The sequence below is a fragment of the Anolis carolinensis genome, chromosome 1 (genome assembly GCF_035594765.1).
Source record: "Anolis carolinensis isolate JA03-04 chromosome 1, rAnoCar3.1.pri, whole genome shotgun sequence".
NCBI lineage: Eukaryota > Metazoa > Chordata > Lepidosauria > Squamata > Dactyloidae > Anolis > Anolis carolinensis.
Window position 1 is genome coordinate 138,371,481 of NC_085841.1, and position 18,250 is coordinate 138,389,730.

Here is an 18,250-nt window from a genome sequence, read left to right on the forward strand (position 1 = left end):
TTGAAGTGATAAACTCCACAAATCTAGACTCCTTCATCTTATAAGGAATCTTTGGAGAATCTCTTTAGCATATTATGTGAAACCCAACTTCAAAGGAATTATTGTCAGTGCCCACCTGATTCTCAGAAGTCTTTTTAACATTGACTGAGTCTGTATTAGCATCTTAAATTATTTCAGCCCCATTGTGTTAACGAGTGGACGAATAACTGAGTTTACAAACAAACAAAAATCAGATAAACAAACTTTACTTGATTGTGCAAGGTAGGAAAAATGATGGACAGGGAAATCTCCTCTCTATCTAAGAAGCCCTTTTTCAGATGTTCCATTCAGCTGGTAGGCATAATCTTTTTGTGCACTTAGGCCAATGACCTCCATTCTCCGCTATTGGACCAACTAACTGTTGAACTATTGTAAGAACAGTAACGTTTATGCTATTCCTTTTTCTTTGGATGCTATCTCCTGCCTATACTATTACAGGACCCTAGACACTTTGCCACATAAGGTTTATTTATTTCATGTCAAAAGCATTGCATAATAAATAAGTTAAAAAGTGATAAAATAAAGGAATCACAAACAGCTAAATAGTTTGGGACCACATAAGGTAAAGGCCAAGAAGTTGCCCCTCAATCCATTCCATGGACAGAATGCAACCAGACTAGTAGCTCTTATCAGTGAAAGTCTATTTTCCATAAAACGCAAGGTCATCAGGCTCATTCAGGGTGCATCTTCATGGTACAATCAGGGCCGGCCCAAAGTGGAGGCCACTGAGGCAGCCGCTTCGGGCGCACGGTCCCCGGGGGCGCCGTGGAGGTTCCCCCCCCCAGGCGGGGACCATGGGCTCACTCACCGCCAAACAGGAAGGCTTGTCCGGTGGCAAGTGAGCTCTGCCGCTGCAGCCTGGCCAGCTGGGCAAAGCCAGCCAAGCCAGGGCACGCGGGGCGGGAGGCGGGGCCCTGTCTGGGTAGTGCCCTGCCTCCCACGCCATGTGCCCTGGCCCCGCCTCCCACGCTGCGTGAGAGGCGGAGTCACGGCGAGCAGCGTGGGAGGCGGGGCCAGGATTGGCCCCGCCTCCCGCACCGCTCGCTCTCGCCCAGCTGGCCTTGCCCAGCTGGCCTGGAAGCTGCGGGAAAGTCCCCTAGGTCGCTGCAGCCTGGGGGAACTTTCCCGCCGCTTCCTGGCTGGCTGGCCTGGGCCAGGGCACGCGGGGCGGGAGGTGGGGCCCCGTCTGGGCAAAGCCCCACTTCTCATCCTGTGCGCCCTGGCCTCGCCTCCCACGCTGCGCGAGAGGTGGGGTTAGGGCGAGCGGCGCAGGAGGTGGGGCCAGGGTTGGCCCTGCCTCCCGCGCCGCTCGCCCTCGCCCAGCTGGCCAGGAAACAGCGGGAAAGTCCCCCCAGGCCACAGCGACCGCAGCCTGGGGGGACTTTCCCGCCGCTTCCTGGTCGACTGGCCTGGGCCAGGGCGTGTGGGGCGGGAGGCAGGGCCCTGTCTGGGCAGAGCCCTGCCTCCCGTCCCGCGCACCCTGGCTCCGCCTCCTACGCTGGTGAGAGGCGGGGTCAAGGCAAGCAGCGCGGGAGGTGGGGCCAGGGCACGGGAGGCGGGGCCAGGTCTGGCCATGCCCTGCCTCCTGCCACACATGGCCATGCCTCCCACAGCGCGGGGGGGCGCAATTTTTCCCCCCTGCTTAATAATTATAATTATCTCGGGCCAGCCCTGGGTACAGTCAATGTACTTTGATACAATTTTTTGTCATGGCTCAATACTGTGGAATCATGGAAGTTGTCGTTTGGTGATTCCATAATATTGAGCCATGGCACTTAAAGTGGTATAAGACTGCATTAATTCTACAGTATGGATGCACCTTTAGAAGGTGTATGGCGTACACAAAACCACACACACTGTGATGCACATGGTTTTGTTTGTTTCTGCATCCATAGTCCAATGTAGCCACATCTTTCAGAATGATGGTACAACTGATCCTGCTCATATGTTAAACTCCTTTTTTCCTAGGGGTCTTAGAATAAATATACCTTTCAAACAAGACTGCAGGTGCGCTATTCTGGGGAAGTGCTGTTTCTCAGAAGATGTGAATGCTTTATTTGTTCCAGGTCTGTTTTATCACACTAGACTAGAACTTAAAGAATAGTCAAATGCATCCCATTTGATTTCCTCCTGCAGAATTCTGGGGCTTGTAGTATAATGAGACCCAAGACCTCTCTGCGAGCAGTTTAAAGTCCCCTCCCCTAAACTACAAACGCCAGAATTCTGCAGGAGGAAATTACAGGATTTCAAGTAAGTTGTATATTCTTTGCCTACTCTTTAAGCACTAGTCATGTGTGATAAAGCTTGCATTAACTCCAATGCAAGCAGATATATATATATATATATATATATATATATATATATATATATATAAGTTTTATTTACCTTTTGCTTTATAAATGCAATTCATACAACTGCTTGGTATATTAATTTTAATGTTTGGTTGTTATGCTTTTCTTTTCTTCTGCATTTCTGCTCAGGGCAATTATATGTATGTATGTCCTGCTTTTCTACAGACAATGGAGTTTGTGTGGACAGTAGAAATATTTTCCTGCATGCAAGTATTCTTGGCAAGTTTGATATTACAAGCCCAATAGCCCATTTATGTGACTCACTATTCCATAATGTTCACTGACCTGAAGGGATATCAGATAGGTTATAAAAATTACTGCACTGAATAATCTTACACAGAAGCTGTATTGTAGAATTGTCCCTCTTTATGCATCTCTCCAGCAACAGCCCTTCACATGTGGCAAGTAACAAATAAAGTTTGCCCACCCTGATTTTTTTTAATTTTCTTCATTATTCTTTCCATTCCTAGTATTTAATACTCAGCCCAGTTTTTAGACTTATTCCAGTATGACCCCTGTATCCACAAATGATACACTTTGGAACTTTGTATGGATACACAAACCGATGGATAATTCCAAACTCTTTTGAAATGAATGACTTCTGACCCAAGAATATCACAGGGTCATGCTAGAGGACCTAGAAAATATCTAGAAAGGATATATTTTGTCAGACATGGATGCATGGAAGCATGTATACTCAATCTTCAGATATTGCCCAGGAATCTAGATTCCATTGACCTTGTTCAAATCAGCAGAATTCTTATGTTGTTTGAATGTTCTTGCTATCTCTTGATAACAGCTCCATACAAAGTTTAAGGGGGACATAAGCCATGTGTGATGGAATTACATCTTCCAAGTATGCCCTTCTCACATTGACTGAAAAGTGGTAATCTAAGCATGCTCAACTGAACGCTATCACAGTCCTCCATGTTATAAGTAAAGTTACCTTGTGCACCCTGGATGAGAACGTTATTGATCACTGATCAGAACACACATTTAAGTTGCACATTTTATTATCCTTCTAATTGTCATTGCGTTGTTTATATCATGTTGTTGCTGGCCATATCTTCCATCCATAATGTCCAGTTTCCCTACTTCCTACCAACCACACCCTGCCAGGCCCCCTTTGTCCAATTTGCCACTGTAAATTAACACGAGCCACCATAAATTGGTATGAGACTGGCTACCAATTAGTTTCTGGGCAAAGTACAAGGTGTTGGTTTTGATCTTTAAAGCTCAAGGTGGTTTGGGTCCAGGTTACCTAAAGGATTGCCTTGAACGCTTAGGTCCCCTGGGGGATGTCTGCTCCAACCAGCCAGAACTTGATTGGCCACCATCACCCAGCAGACCTTTTCATCAGCCCCCCCCCCCCCCACAACTGTGGAATGACCTGCTCCAACAGTTAGATCAGCTGTCAAAATTTTAAAACCATCTAAGAACCTATTTCTTCCAGTAGGCCTACCCAGCCAGTTGAAAGCATTAATTTTAAACTCATGTAATGTGTTTTGGTCTCTGTCCTGTGTGATTAATGTGTATTTTACAGAAATGTTTTGATCTGTATCTTTTATGAACTGAATTTTAATGTGTGCTTGTAGAGTTTTTATATAGTATTTGTGTGTTTTTAACTGTGCTGTTACCCGCCTTGAGCCATGGGGTGAGGCAGATAAGAAATAAAATTATTACTATTGTTGTTATTGTTATTATAGTTATTATTACATTGTGACTGATCTTGGAGGTTAAGCAGTTAGGCTTGTATGGTGGTCCTCCAAGGAAAATCAGTTGCTATAAGCTGTAGTTCAGGAGAAGGTAATAGCAAGCAATCTCTTGCTATTTGTTGCCCAAGAAAACCCTATGAAAGTCATAAGTTGACAGGCAGCTCAAAGGTATGTGTGTTCTTCAGGCCTTACCAGTCATTATATGAGCTGGGTAAGGAGGCAGGGGCAGCATCTATGTCCTTGTGTCCTCTCTATGGTTTCAGTTATCTAACACTTGCACTTGGCTGCTATTGCTCCAGGAATTAAGTTGCTTCATAAGTGATTAATTACTTCAATAAAGCAAATAAGTAAAGAATTAGATTTTTTATTGACTTCAGATTTCTGAAAGAATTTGTTTGCTTAATAATTATTTACCCGAGTTCTGAAAGTGTTAGCTGTTCACGACAGCTTTGTTTGGGTTAATTGAATAATTTTAATTAAAATTTCTGAACTCAATCCATCTAACTTTAAATATAGCCCCAAAGGCAGCACTTGGTTAAAAAAGTTCAAAGAAAATTAATATTTGAAGCTTTAAAAATGCTCAATAGGTTTGCCAGCTGCATTGGAACAGAGGTTAATAATCGTGCTTTTGCATACCCTGACATAAGTTTAATTCCCTTTTTTGGATGAGATTACTAGTCAAATTAATTGGCTTCTGTCCCCAGGAAGAGGAAAGGAGTAACTTGATTATTTGTAATAGTGTTTCACAGTGATCTGCTAAACAATTTTAAGCAGTACTGCTTTACCCAGTGTGTGTATGACTTACAGCTCTTTCAGCATTGCACTCTTGTTATTTTGCCTAAACTTTTCAGAAGATGTTATGTATTGCCATAGCAAAATATCTTTTGTCTGCAGAAGAAGGTCCAATAGCCAAAGTATTGCCAACTGATTAGTGCAAGTTCTTTCAGATTATTATTAGGGACTTTATTCCCCCCCTCCCCTTTCCCAGTTTATTTTATAGAAAATTTCAAGACTGCAATTTCCTTTTTATTTGAATTTTATATTTTTAAATAAATAAATATTTATTTGAGTTGAACTGTAATTTGATGTGGGTGGTTTTTTAAAAAAATCTTTAAAACTTTTATGTTAACAATGCATGAAACTACTTACTTGAGAAATAGATGAGTAGCGAAACATATGCGTATCATGGGTTCTGCCAGAGTGCCCAACCTCTATGTCTATAAATTGTCCAGTGTGGTCAGTGGTGCCTTGCAGCACTATTGACTAGAAGTTCTTGCAATTCAGAAACATATACTCTCTCTTGACGGGGAAGAATGGGGATATGAGACCCTTCAATGGCATCAATGGAGCCCCCAGATAGTGTAATGGACTAAGTGACTTTAAAGTTGGATGCTGACCTGAAAGCTGCCAGGTTCGAATCCCACCCGGGGAGTGCGGATGAGCTCCCTCTATCAGCTCCAGCTCCATGCGGGGACATGAGTGAAACCCCCCACAAGGATGGTAAAAACATCAAAACATCTGAGCGTCCCCTGGGCAACGTCCTTGCAGATGGCCAATTCTCTCACTCCAGAAGCGACTCAAGTTGCTCCTGACATGAAAAAAATGGCATCAATTCCCTGTGGGAATCCCAATTCCTCAAACCAGACATAATCTGAAATTTCAAAAGAGAAAAAAAGGATATGATCATATGGTCATTACAGAAAATATTTAAAAGGAATATAAAATATTTTGATGCATTATTATTACATAATTCTCCCCTTATCTTGTTGCAGCTAACAAAGGACATGGTTCTTTAATCAGAATTTCAATGTATTTTTCCTAACTTTTTAAATCATATTCGCAACATCATGTGTCTACAAAGTTATTGTTTAGAAGGAGGATTTATGTCCCCTGCACCACCACCATAGCATCATTAAAATGTATATAGCATATAGCAAATATAGCAATAAAAATAAGCAACATAACACAACAATTACTTTAAAACCTGAACATCAATTACTACATATACAGAGAGTTACCAGTGCAAAAAATTCTGGGTAAAGTCCATGAATAGAATAAGGACGAACAGGGGAAGAGCATGGGAATAGTTGCATTAAAATGCCATAACATATAGAGTTAGGGACAATGATAAAGTGCAGTATGAATTTGTAAACAGTTACATGTCTAGTGGACCTATTCACTCAAAAGCACACCGGAACATCCATGTTTTTAGTTCCCGGCGGAAAGTGGACAATTCATAGGGGAAAAGATAAGCAGGTCCTGAACCGTTTAAGGCTTTATAGGTAATAACCTGCACCTTGATTTGGACCGGGAAACTTATCAGTAACCAGTGGAGCTGCTTGAACAGGAGCGTAGACCGCTCTCTATAGTTTGCTCCAGTTATTAATCTGGCCACTGAAATACAACACCGCCTGAGCTCTGCAAGTGCAGCATTTCTCCAAATGAAGCAGAGAGTGTTTGAGGATCGGGACATCCGTAGGGATACCAAGGTGCTTGTTTGTAAAGCTATTGTCCTCCTAACCCTGCTATTCACCTGCGAAACATGGACTGTCTACAGACATCACACTCAACTCCTGGAAATATTCCATCACCATTGCCTCTGAAAAATCCTGCAGATCTCTTGGGAAGACAGGCGGACAAATGTCTGCATGCTGGAAGAAGCAAAGACCACCAGCATTAATGTGATGCTCCTATGCCATCAACTCCGCTGGACTGGCCACGTTCTCCGAATGCCTGATCACCATCTTCCAAAGCAAGATGCTTTGCTATACTCCCAACTCAACAATGGGAAATGTAATGTTGGTGGACAGGAAAAGAGATTTAAAGATGGACTCAAACCAACCTTAAAAATTGTGGCATAGACACTGCAAACTGGGAAGCCCTGGCCCTTGAGCGTTGTAACTGGAGGTCAGCTGTGACCAGCAGTGCTGCAGAATTCGAAGAGGCACAAATGGAGGACTTAAGGGAGAAATGTGCTAAGAGGAAGGAGAGTCAAGCCAATCCTGACCGGAACCGCCTTTTGTCTGGAAACAATGTCTTCCCCGTGGAAGAAGATGCGGGTCACAGCCACCTACTCATCCACCGCCAAGACACTACACTTGGAGGGCCATCATCCTCAGGCTACGAGGAATCGCCTAAGCAATATTCAATTGCTTGCAAGGTATGCATATGCTTTGACAGAAAGCATCTCTCCTTTTGTGTGGGTGCTCCTTCTATGTCCACAGTAAAATTGCTTTCTTGGAGCACAAAACAAATGGATTGTCGAAGCAATAGTGAGCCTCAGGGCAGAAATGGGGAGAGGAGAATTAGGTTTTTGTTGGGCTGGGTTTTTTTCTTCCCAAAAGGAATTGACAGGCAGTTAGAATATTGCAAACTCTCACAATGCTGGTAAAAATGCCATTGATTACCAAGGAGAATTGGAAAATTGACCAGTTTTCCTCTCCTGCATCTCTTGCTGTAGGATAAGAACTTTTAGGTTTTCAGTGTAACAGTTAATTAGACTGGCAGAACTTGCATAACGATGCCATTTTTAATGATTTCCTGAAAGCTGTTTCCCCTCTGGCTAGTAACAACAACATGATATTATTGCTTTGTCATTCATTTTGCCAGGTGTGTTCTGTTCAACCATCTTTTTTATTATAAGGAACTTGGAAAAGAGAAAGGAAGAAACTTTGAAAACCATGGCAAGGAGGAAAGGCTTGTGTGGTCACCAGCTTCATCTTCTTGGTATAACACTCTCATACATCTTTCTACTATGATGTCCTTATATCAATTGATTTATTTCATGACCAATGTCAAGGAGTGCAGACAATTTCCTCTAAAAATTTGAAGCCATTCAGTCTTTCTCCTCCTTGTTTTTATGTCACCCCTAAAGTCATAACTGGGGCAACATCCCCCATTTCCCTTCCCTAATTACTCTCAGTGGAATATTATGGGCCTTTTCACTGGTCTGATCAGAGACAGCAAGTGACTTGGCAGTGGCCAACAGAAGAAATATTACTTGGTTTTTCAAAAGAAAGAAAAGAAGGAAGGAAGGAAGGAAGGAAGGAAGGCAGGCAGGCAGGCAGGCAGGCAGGCAGGCAGGCAGGCCAACACTGGCATATTAATGTGCTGAAATTAAGGAGATCAGATTCCTGAAGAAAGGGATAAAAAAGAAAGGAGTAGGGGAAGGGAGGAGAACAGAGAGAAACTTCTTGGTTTTGGAGGCTAGTTGAATTGAGGAACCAGATCTAGAACCAAATCTGTTACAAAAGGCCAAAAGAGCCACTCCTGATTTTGCAAATCACCTGCGGTAGTTGGGCTGACAAGCTGAATGTAAGATTACCTAGGCTAGACCCATTTCACTTAGTACAACTGGCTGAAAAAGCAAGCGAAATCATACATTTGTGTAATAGCATTACTTCTGGAGTAGATTGGGTTATGTGAAGCTGCTCATTTTACTGCCTAGATATTAACTGTGGGTGGCCAACCTCTAGGTCCATGCACACTTTTTACATTTCTTTATTTCAAACTTTTTGCACTTCTTTAATCCAAACTTGACTGTACAGGCATTCACAAATATGCTTTTAAACAACCCACCTATGACATCTTCAAATATAAATAACTGGTTTTGGATATTTGCCATATATTTTTGAATATTATTTTTCCCTAAACTGAATATGTACAACTAAATACTCAGTAAATTAAATGTTCTTCTCTGGGATGGCTTTGCATATTATGTAGTAGGATGACCTTCTATCTGAAAGACTGTCTGAGGGCAGTGCTCTCTTCAAAGTCATCCTTTCTTTTAATGGCTGTTTTAGTCCAAAATAGTAAGAAAGGAACCTGAAGTTGTTCAATAGCTGCCACACCAGGACAACAATCCAAATAGATACACAGGTTACCTAATCATAAGCTTTTCTACTGTAGTGAATGTCACTGTGTTTTAACTTAAACATTTTAATTGCTTATTTCTAAATTTCGCTCCATATATCTGTATATATCTATATAAATTAGGATGTGAGTATTGTATGCAAATCTGCAATCTGCTTGGATCCTCTTTTTTGGCAGTTCAGGAACAAACCCAAAAATATTGAAAATTCTGGAAGAGAAGTTGTGTTAAAAACAAGTATTCTGTTAAAGAACATAGTGTAGGCAAACACGTGTTCATTCTTTAATCAAACTGGGTAAACTTTTTAACCCAGTTTGATATACTTTTATATATTATATTTCCCAGAACCCCTTGGGGAAATCTGGGAAATCTAGTATATAAAAGTATATTTCCCTCCAAAATATACTCTATAATGCTGAGCTGATGGGACCCTCTCTATGTGATGAAACCTGAGAGAACTCCCTCAAAAAGATAATAGATAATAGATAGATAATAACCTGATACAGGCACTATGTTAACAGTAAAGAGAATGTCCTATGTGGGAAAGGATATATCATGTTAATTACTATACTTATTTAGTCTGAGTGGGAAATGAAAGTATTGTATGGATGAAATGGTGATTGCATCTTAAATCTTGCAGCTGATAGTGAGTGCCAGGAAAATTAGAAACTTGTATACTATTACTGCCATGTTTGATCTTTATGGAATTAGAGTCAGATTCATTCATTTTAGAGCACATTCAAGCAAATCAATCAAATCAATTGGACATGTGAGTCCTGAAGAACAAAAATCCTGCTGAATCTAAGTATGAATACACCTAGATCCAACCCATATTAATCATATCCTGGTGGCAGTTTTTAACCTTTCATTATGACCTCTCTAATCAAGAAATACAACATTTAACTTGTTTAATTGTTATGTGTTCAGTCTTAGAGATGGACATTACAATTTTTTAAAAATGATCAAGATCCTAGATCAGAGAGCATAATGTTCTATGATGTAAAACAGATACAGCTGACCATTTAATGTGGCTCCAAGGCAACTCAAAACTATGTTGACCACAAAATTCACACCGCTAATGAACACTACAGCATGAATTAAAGAGTATAGGCATTAAAGAAAGTTGCAGGATACTCCAAGCAAAGCCCTTTAATTTGCTGCTGCATATCCCACCCAATATATCCCAAATCCTACGGAAGAATAGGCAGAGTGCATTGTAGACAGCCACCCTTGTTGAAGCACTTTGTAGGATTCAGATCAACTGGGTGAGTGTGCTGCCAAATGTGCCCCAAGGGCATGGCTTGCTAGTAGACTTCCTGGGAGTGGTAACTAATTATCTCCACTTCTGTAACTTTCCTCCCCCCCCCCACCTCCTATGCCTCTGAACGCTGGTGCACGTCTCTCCCGAAAAATTTTTTTGGGGGGGGGATCACCGTCTTCATCTCAAATCAGTTCCAGACCTGTCAATCTAATCACCCGTGCAGTGAAACTGGTTCCTTCCAAACTGGTTCCAAGCTACATTATAGTGTCAGTGTAGATTGTTTTCTGCTGCCCTGCAGACTAGGACACGGAACAATGGCTTCAAACTACAGGAAAGGAGATTCCACCTGAACATCAGGAAGAACTTCCTCACTGTGAGGGCTGTTCGACAGTGGAACTCTCTCCCCGGGGCCGTGGTGGAGGCTCCTTCCTTGGAGGCTTTTAAGCAGAGGCTGGTTGGCCATCTGTCGGGGGTGCTTTGAATGCGATTTCCTGCTTCTTGGCAGGGGGTTGGACTGGATGGCCCATGAGGTCTCTTCCAACTCTACTATTCTATGATTCTATGATTCTATGATTCTAGATATACCCTACGCTGCATCTCATCTCCATGCCAATTCATTTTCTCCTTACTATAAACCCAACATAACCATTTACTGGGTAGTAGGGAGCAGGCTGCAAGCATGCAGTTACGTTCCTATACCCTACGCTGCATCTCATCTCCATGCCAATTCATTTTCTCCTTACTATAAACCCAACATAACCATTTACTGGGTAGTAGGGAGCAGGCTACAAGCATGCAGTTACGTTCCTATCGCCAGGCAAATAGCAAAGATATCGCTCTCTGGGACTTCTGTATATTCAACTACAGTTGCATGGCCAGATACACCTTCACTGTTGCCCTGCTCCCCACAATAGAGTATGGCTGTATTGGTGGAGCTGTAGCAGATAATAGGTGATTTGTGTGGGCCAGTGTGGAATATCAACAGCTTTGCAATGAACAAAAGGAAATTTGATTTCTACAGGCATCAATTAGAGCTTACGTCACTAATACCAGCCAATATTATTAATACACAATTGCAAGTTAGTATTTACTTTAAATTGGATTGCTTTTGTTTCTTCCTCCAGTTACATGTCATGTTATATCCCAACTTTATAAGAAACGACATTTTTTTCTGATTGCAAAAAATCAGAGAAAAGTATCTCTGAACAACACCTGGCTTTTGATAGTGATATATAGGCACCGAAGCCTTTATATATTCAATAGTTACTGTCAGCACGTGATCCTGCATTAGTGCCTCGTTGAACAGTAACAGCATTCACTTTACCAATAATGAAGGGATATTGCCAGATGGATTCTGCCAGGTGTTCGTAATTAATTATTGATATACTTTGGGAATACTTAAACGAATATTGCGAATGCAGGGGGCATTTATTCCTACCATTCCTTTGTTCAGCAATGTGGATACCTGTTGAATGAATAGCTGTTCCCCCGCCCTTTTACCATATATGAATTGACTGTTCAAAAGAAGTTATTTCTAGTGGAATGGAAGACACTCACATGATATTCCCTGTAGAAGGCTATAACAGGTCATACCAAAACCACCGTCAGGAAGAGATGATTTTAGGGTAATAAAGGGAATGCTGAAATGTGTTTCCTTTTCTTCTATTTGAGTGTGCAAGTTGTTTCTTGATGCCTTTGCTTAAATGGGTATTGCAGTAGCAGATCTGCATTAGCAATAGAAAATCCTATATTAGTGGAGTTATATTTTCAATGCCCTGAATGCTGGTAAGAGATGTAATTACTTTTGTGTACAATTTCCTCTTCTAGGAAAGACACAAAACATGCCAAGTACCAAATATGCTACAGTTGGGTAGACACATCATTTTATAGAGCAATTCCTTCTAAATCTCATGTTTGTATTAGCATTTCTCTCGCAGCGGTCTCCAGATTAGAAATTGTGGCCATATAGAGGGAATCAAGGAAGACTTCTTGACAGCCTTTTCTCATTTTTTTTCCTGTTGTGTCCTTTCAAGTCATTTCTGACTTATGGCAACCCTAAGAGGTGAGCCTATCATGGGGTTTCTTGGCAGAACCTGTCTAAAGGAGGTTTGCCTCTGTGACTTGCACAAATGGGTTTCTATTATCAAGTGAGTTTCCATGAGATGCAAACAGGTAATCAAACCCTGATCTCTAGAAGTGCCATTCAGCACTCAAACCACTATACCACACTGACTTTTAGTCTATTATGAATAATACATTCATTTCATCTACAATATGATTAGAAAATATCACAACACAGAATTTGAACAACACAACTTAAATCCGATTGCTAGTCCAAAGCAAAGCTGAGCAAATGAATGGAAACTTGGTGAATCACTACTGAAGTCCCATTTATTCAACAGCAATTGGATTTAGACATTTTAGGGATTTCAGGTATAGGCAAAACTGTTAATAAGTGTCAGGGTTTCCTGATCTATATTCCTGTACATTATTAAATGGGACTTATGTTAGAGTAAAAATATACAGGACAGAAAAATATTCACTCAGACTTTGCATTATATCATTTGACTGCTTTGCATCTGTTCACCTGCTAATTAGTATTAACTTTATACCAGAGGTATAAGCTCTGAGATCACTTAGAAAAGAATTCTGTGATCACTAAAAGTCAACATGGATTCCTCAAAAACAGTCATGTCAGACTAATCTTATCTCTCTTTTTTTGATAGTTACAAGCTTGATAGATACAGGGGGTGTAGAACATCTTTATTTCAGTTAAGGCCTTCAGTGAGGTCCCCCATGACCTTTTTGCAAACAAAGTACTCAAATGTGGGCTATGCAATGCTACTTTTAGGTGGATCTGTAATTGATTAAGTGACCAAACCCAAAGGGTGTTCACCAATGGCTTCTCTTCATCCTGGAAAGAAGGGACTAGTGGGGTTCGGTCCTGGGCCCAGTACTATACTATACAACATTATTATTATTATTATTATTATTATTATTATTATTATTATTATTATTATTAATTCATTTCTATCCCATTTTTCTCCTGTGGGTGGGATTCAAAGTGGTGTACAGCATATAAAATTAATAGAAATACATTGAACAACAATACATAATCAATTAAAACATAATATCCCATTTAAAACCCAATTAAGATATCAAATAAAACAATTTTTTTTAACGTACAACAAGCACCATATTAAAGATACTCATAACCTCCGGCCACTGAAGTTATTTGTCAATTATTATCAAAAATATATCAAACTGGCAGTGCCTATTTTCATTCGTCTGGGAAGTCCTGGCTCCAGAGGAAGGTTTTAATTTGAGAATGAAAGGCCATTAAGGAGGGGGCTGATCGTACCTCATTAGGGAGGAAGTTCCAGAGTTCCATTTATTAATGGCTTAGATGAAAGTTAAGAGAGCATGCTTATCAAGTTTGCAGATGACACCAAATTAGGAGGGATAGCTAATACTGCAGAGGACAGGATCAGAATTCAAAACATCTTAAAAGATTAGAGAGCTGGGCCAAAGCTAACAAAATTAATTTCAATAAGGACAAATGTAAGATATTACATTTGGGCAGAAAAAATGACATGTAAAAAATATAGAATGGGTGATGCCTGGCTTGACAACAGTACATATGAAAACAGATCTTGGAGTCTTTGTGGACACCAAGTTGAACATGAACAAACTATGTGATGCTGCAGCTAAAAAAGCCAGTGGGATTTTGGACTGCATCAGCAAGAATATAGTGTCGAGATCAAAGGGAGTCATGGAATACTCACCTGGAATACTGTGCCCATTTCTGGGCACCACAAGTTGAAAGAGATATTAACTCTTGAAAGAGATATTAACAAGCTGGAACGTGTTCAGAGGGTGACTAAAATGATCAAAAGTCTGGAGACCATGCCCGAAAGAGCTGGGTATGTTTAACCGGCAGAAGAGATGGTCGAGAGGAGACATGATAGCCATGTATAAATATGTGAAAGGATGACAACAGGAAAACAGGTTTGTCTTGGAGACTAGGACTTGGAGTAATGGGTTCAAATTACAGGAAAGGAGAATCCACCTGGACATTAGGAAGAACTTCCTGATTGTAAGAGCTGCTTAGCAGTGGAACTCTCTGCCTCAGACTGTAGTGGGGACTCTTTCTTTGGAAGCTTTTAAATAGAATTGGATGGCCATCTGTCAGGAGTACTTTGAATGTGCTTTTCCTGCATGGCAGGGGATTGGACTAAATGGTTCATGCAATCTCTTCCAACTCTATGATTCTAGCATGGTGAACAAGATCCAAGATACAGCATATTGTATATACTCATTTATAAGTCTAGACATTTTAGACAAAAGATGATCGTATGTATGGGTGAATACTATATTTTAGCTCTTATCAAAAAAGGAACCATCTCTTTCTCTGAGTTAAAGTGGTGAAAGACAAGAGCTTAGTGAATCCTGGGAGAACCTAAAAGAAGAAGCAACCCTTTCTATTATTCGCTATGGCACTTCTCCTGGACTTTTTGAATGTCTGGATGGGAAATGGTGGCAGTAGCAGCTGACTCTTTGAAGTGGCTTTGGCACTTTCCCCTCTCCACGGAATAACCCATGATTTATCCATGGGTCACATAGAAAACTATGATTTTGGCTCCAAACCCTGTGTTTGTCTTATACATGAAGTCAACTTATACATGTGTATATATGGTAACTCAATATGGAGAACAGTAAAATGTTGCTTGTTTCATTGAAAAGCAGCAATGAATTGAGAGGAAACAGATCCATTGCTTTTCAGTCATGGAGATGCCAAAAAAGCAGAGACTTAGGATAGATCTCTGTATCAAATGTATTACCATAACTTTTATTGAACTAGGTGCTGAGTTTTGATATGCACTGCTTTTTTCCCCAGTTCATATCTGAACTTGGCTAAACAGCAAAGCTGAATTTTGTAGCCATCCGTGCAACTGTGCTGAATATTTTTAAAAATCAGACTCTTGCACTATGTTGAAACAGGTTAATATGAAATTAATTATTTAAATTCTTATGGGAGAACTGAAACTAGATTGAGTCTAATCGATTATGTTATACTTCACAGTCATGAAATCTAAATCAATGTAGGCAAGATAGAATGACAAAGCATGAATGAATGATACAATTCATACTATTTATTTATTTCCTATATCCAGTAAAAGCAATTGCATACTTTAATAGCAGCTTGCCATCTCATGATTACAATTCAATAAGAGCAAGAATGAAAGAAGAAAATAACTAAGTTCAGTCTTTTTAAAAGATGGGAGATAATGGCCATATCACTGTTGGAAGTGTTTGGGGATGGAAAGAATCAAATAACCTCAATGCTTGAAATTGAAAGATGTCTCTGTGTCCTCTCACCCAAAGATAAGATGAGGCAAGAGGGTCCCTAGCAGCCCCAAACCTTATTTCTGATGCTCTTCAAAGCTCCTAGTCTGCCTTTTTTGTGGCAGGAAGAAAATAAATTACTTCACAAAGCAGCTTCAAAAATGATGCTTTCCTTTATAAATAGGTTATATGGTGTCATTGCCCTAATTTACATTTTTGTTTTTTAAAATCCCTAATTTTCAAAACTATAAATGGACTTCCATTGCTGTTTTTCTTCTGTGTTTGTTTGTTTTTTAAAAAAATTCCCAACTTTCTACCAAGATAGTTCAAAATATAATTTAAAATAAAGTGCAACTCAAGCCAATTATAACTGGGTGAAGTAGTTAAAAAGAAATCAATTAAACACATATGTTGTCGAAGGCTTTCATGGCCGGGATCACAGGGTTGTTGTATGTCTTTCGGGCTGTATGGCCATGTTCCAGAAGTATTCTCTCCTGATGTTTCGCCCACATCTATGGCAGGCATCCTCAGAGGTTGTGACGTATGGATAAGCTTAGGCAAGGGAAGGAAAGAATATATATCTGTGGAGAGTCCAGGGTGTGGCAAGAGTCCTTTGTCACTGGGAAGCCAACATTAATGTTTCAGTTAATCACCCTAATTAGCATTGGAAAGGTTTTGTCTCTTGCCTGAGGGCATCCTTTGTTCAGTCATTAGCTGCCCTCTGCCCTCAGAGTGTTGGTTCCCATCTACTGTTTTGATTTTAGAGTTTTTTTTAATACTGGTAGCCAGATTTTGTTCATTTTCATGGTTTCTTCTTTTCTGTTGAAGTTGTCCACATGCTTGTGGATTTCGATGGCTTCTCTGTGTAGTCTGACATGATAGTTGTTGGAGTGCTCCAGCATTTCTGTGTTCTCAAATAATATACTGTGTCCAGGCTGGTTCATCAAGTGCTCTGCTATGGCTGATTTCTCTGGTTGAATTAGTCTGCAGTGCCTTTCATGTTCCTTGACTCTTGTTTGGGCGCTGCGTTTGGTGGTCCCTATGTAGACTTGTCCACAGCTGCATGGTATCCGGTAGACTCCTGTAGAGGAGAGAGGATCCCTCTTGTCTTTCGCTGACCGTAGCATTTGTTGGATTTTCTTTGTTGGTCTGTAGATAGTTTGTAGGTTGTGCTTCTTCATCAGTTTGCCTATGCGGTCAGTGGTTCCCTTGATGTATGGTAAGAACACCTTTCTTCTGGGTGGATCTTTGTCTTGACTCTCATGGCTTGTTCTTGGCCTTGCAGCTCTTCTGATGTCTGTGGTGGAGTATCCATTGGCCTGTAGAGCCCAGTTTAGGTGGCTTAGTTCACCTTGGAGGAGGTGAGGTTTGCAGATTCTTTGTGCACGGTCTGTCAGGGTTTTGATTGTGCTCCTTTTTTGACTTGGGTGATGGTTGGAGTTTTTATGAAGGTATCTATCTGTGTGTGTAGGTTTTCTGTAAACTGTGTGGACCACTTGTTGATTGGGTTTGCGGATGACCAGAACATCTAGAAATGGCAGATTTCCTTCCTTTTCTTTTTCCATGGTGAATTGGATGTTTGGGTGGATGCTGTTAAGATGGTCCAGGAACTTTCTGAGTTCTTCCTCTCCATGGCTCCAAATTGTGAAAAAAGGAGCACAATCAAAACCCTGACAGGCCGTGCACAAAGAATCTGCGTACCTCACCTCCTCCAAGGTGAACTAAACCACCTAAACTGGGCTCTACAGGCCAATGGATACTCCACCACAGACATCAGAAGAGCTTCAAGGCCAAGAACAAGCCATGAGAGTCAAGACAAAGATCCACCCAGAAGAAAGGTGTTCTTACCATACATCAAGGGAACCACTGACCGCATAGGCAAACTGATGAAGAAGCACACCCTCAAACTATCTACAGACCCACAAAGAAAATCCAACAAATGCTACGGTCAGTGAAGGACAAGAGGGATCCTCTCTCCTCTGCAGGAGTCTACCGGATACCATGCAGCTGTGGACAAGTATACATAGGGACCCCCAAACACAGCACCCAAACAAGAGTCAAAGAACATGAAAGGCACTGCAGACTAATTCAGCCAGAGAAATCAGCCATAGCAGAGCACTTGATGAACCAGCCTGGACACAGTATATTATTTGAGAACACAGAAATGCTAGAGCACTCCAACAACTATCATGTCAGACTACACAGAGAAGCCATCGAAATCCACAAGCATGTGGACAACTTCAACAGAAAAGAAGAAACCATGAAAATGAACAAAATCTGGCTACCAGTATTAAAAAAACTCTAAAATCAAAACAGTAGATGGGAACCAACACTCTGGGGGCAGAGGACAGCTAATGACTGAACAAAGGATGCCCCCAGGCAAGAGACAAAACCATTCCAATGCTAATTAGGGTGATTAACTGAAACATTAATGCTGGCTTCCCAGTGACAAAGAACTCTTGCCACATCCTGGACTCTCCACAGATATATATTCTTTCCTTCCCTTGCCTAAGTTTATCCATACGTCACAACCTCTGAGGATACCTGTCATAGATATGGGCGAAACGTCAGGAGAGAATACTTCTGGAACATGGCCACACAGCCCGAAAGACATACAACAACCCTAAAAATATATGAACAGAATGTAAATCAGTTTAAGACCATTTCC

At 40.9% G+C, this 18,250-nt stretch overlaps 1 long non-coding RNA gene across 1 annotated transcript in view; it reads right to left on the reverse strand.

The window, feature by feature from the left end:
* LOC134299625 (uncharacterized) overlaps positions 1-18,250 on the reverse strand; it is a 150,617-nt gene that overhangs the window by 5,841 nt on the left and 126,526 nt on the right. The gene's annotated exons all lie outside the window — the stretch shown is intronic.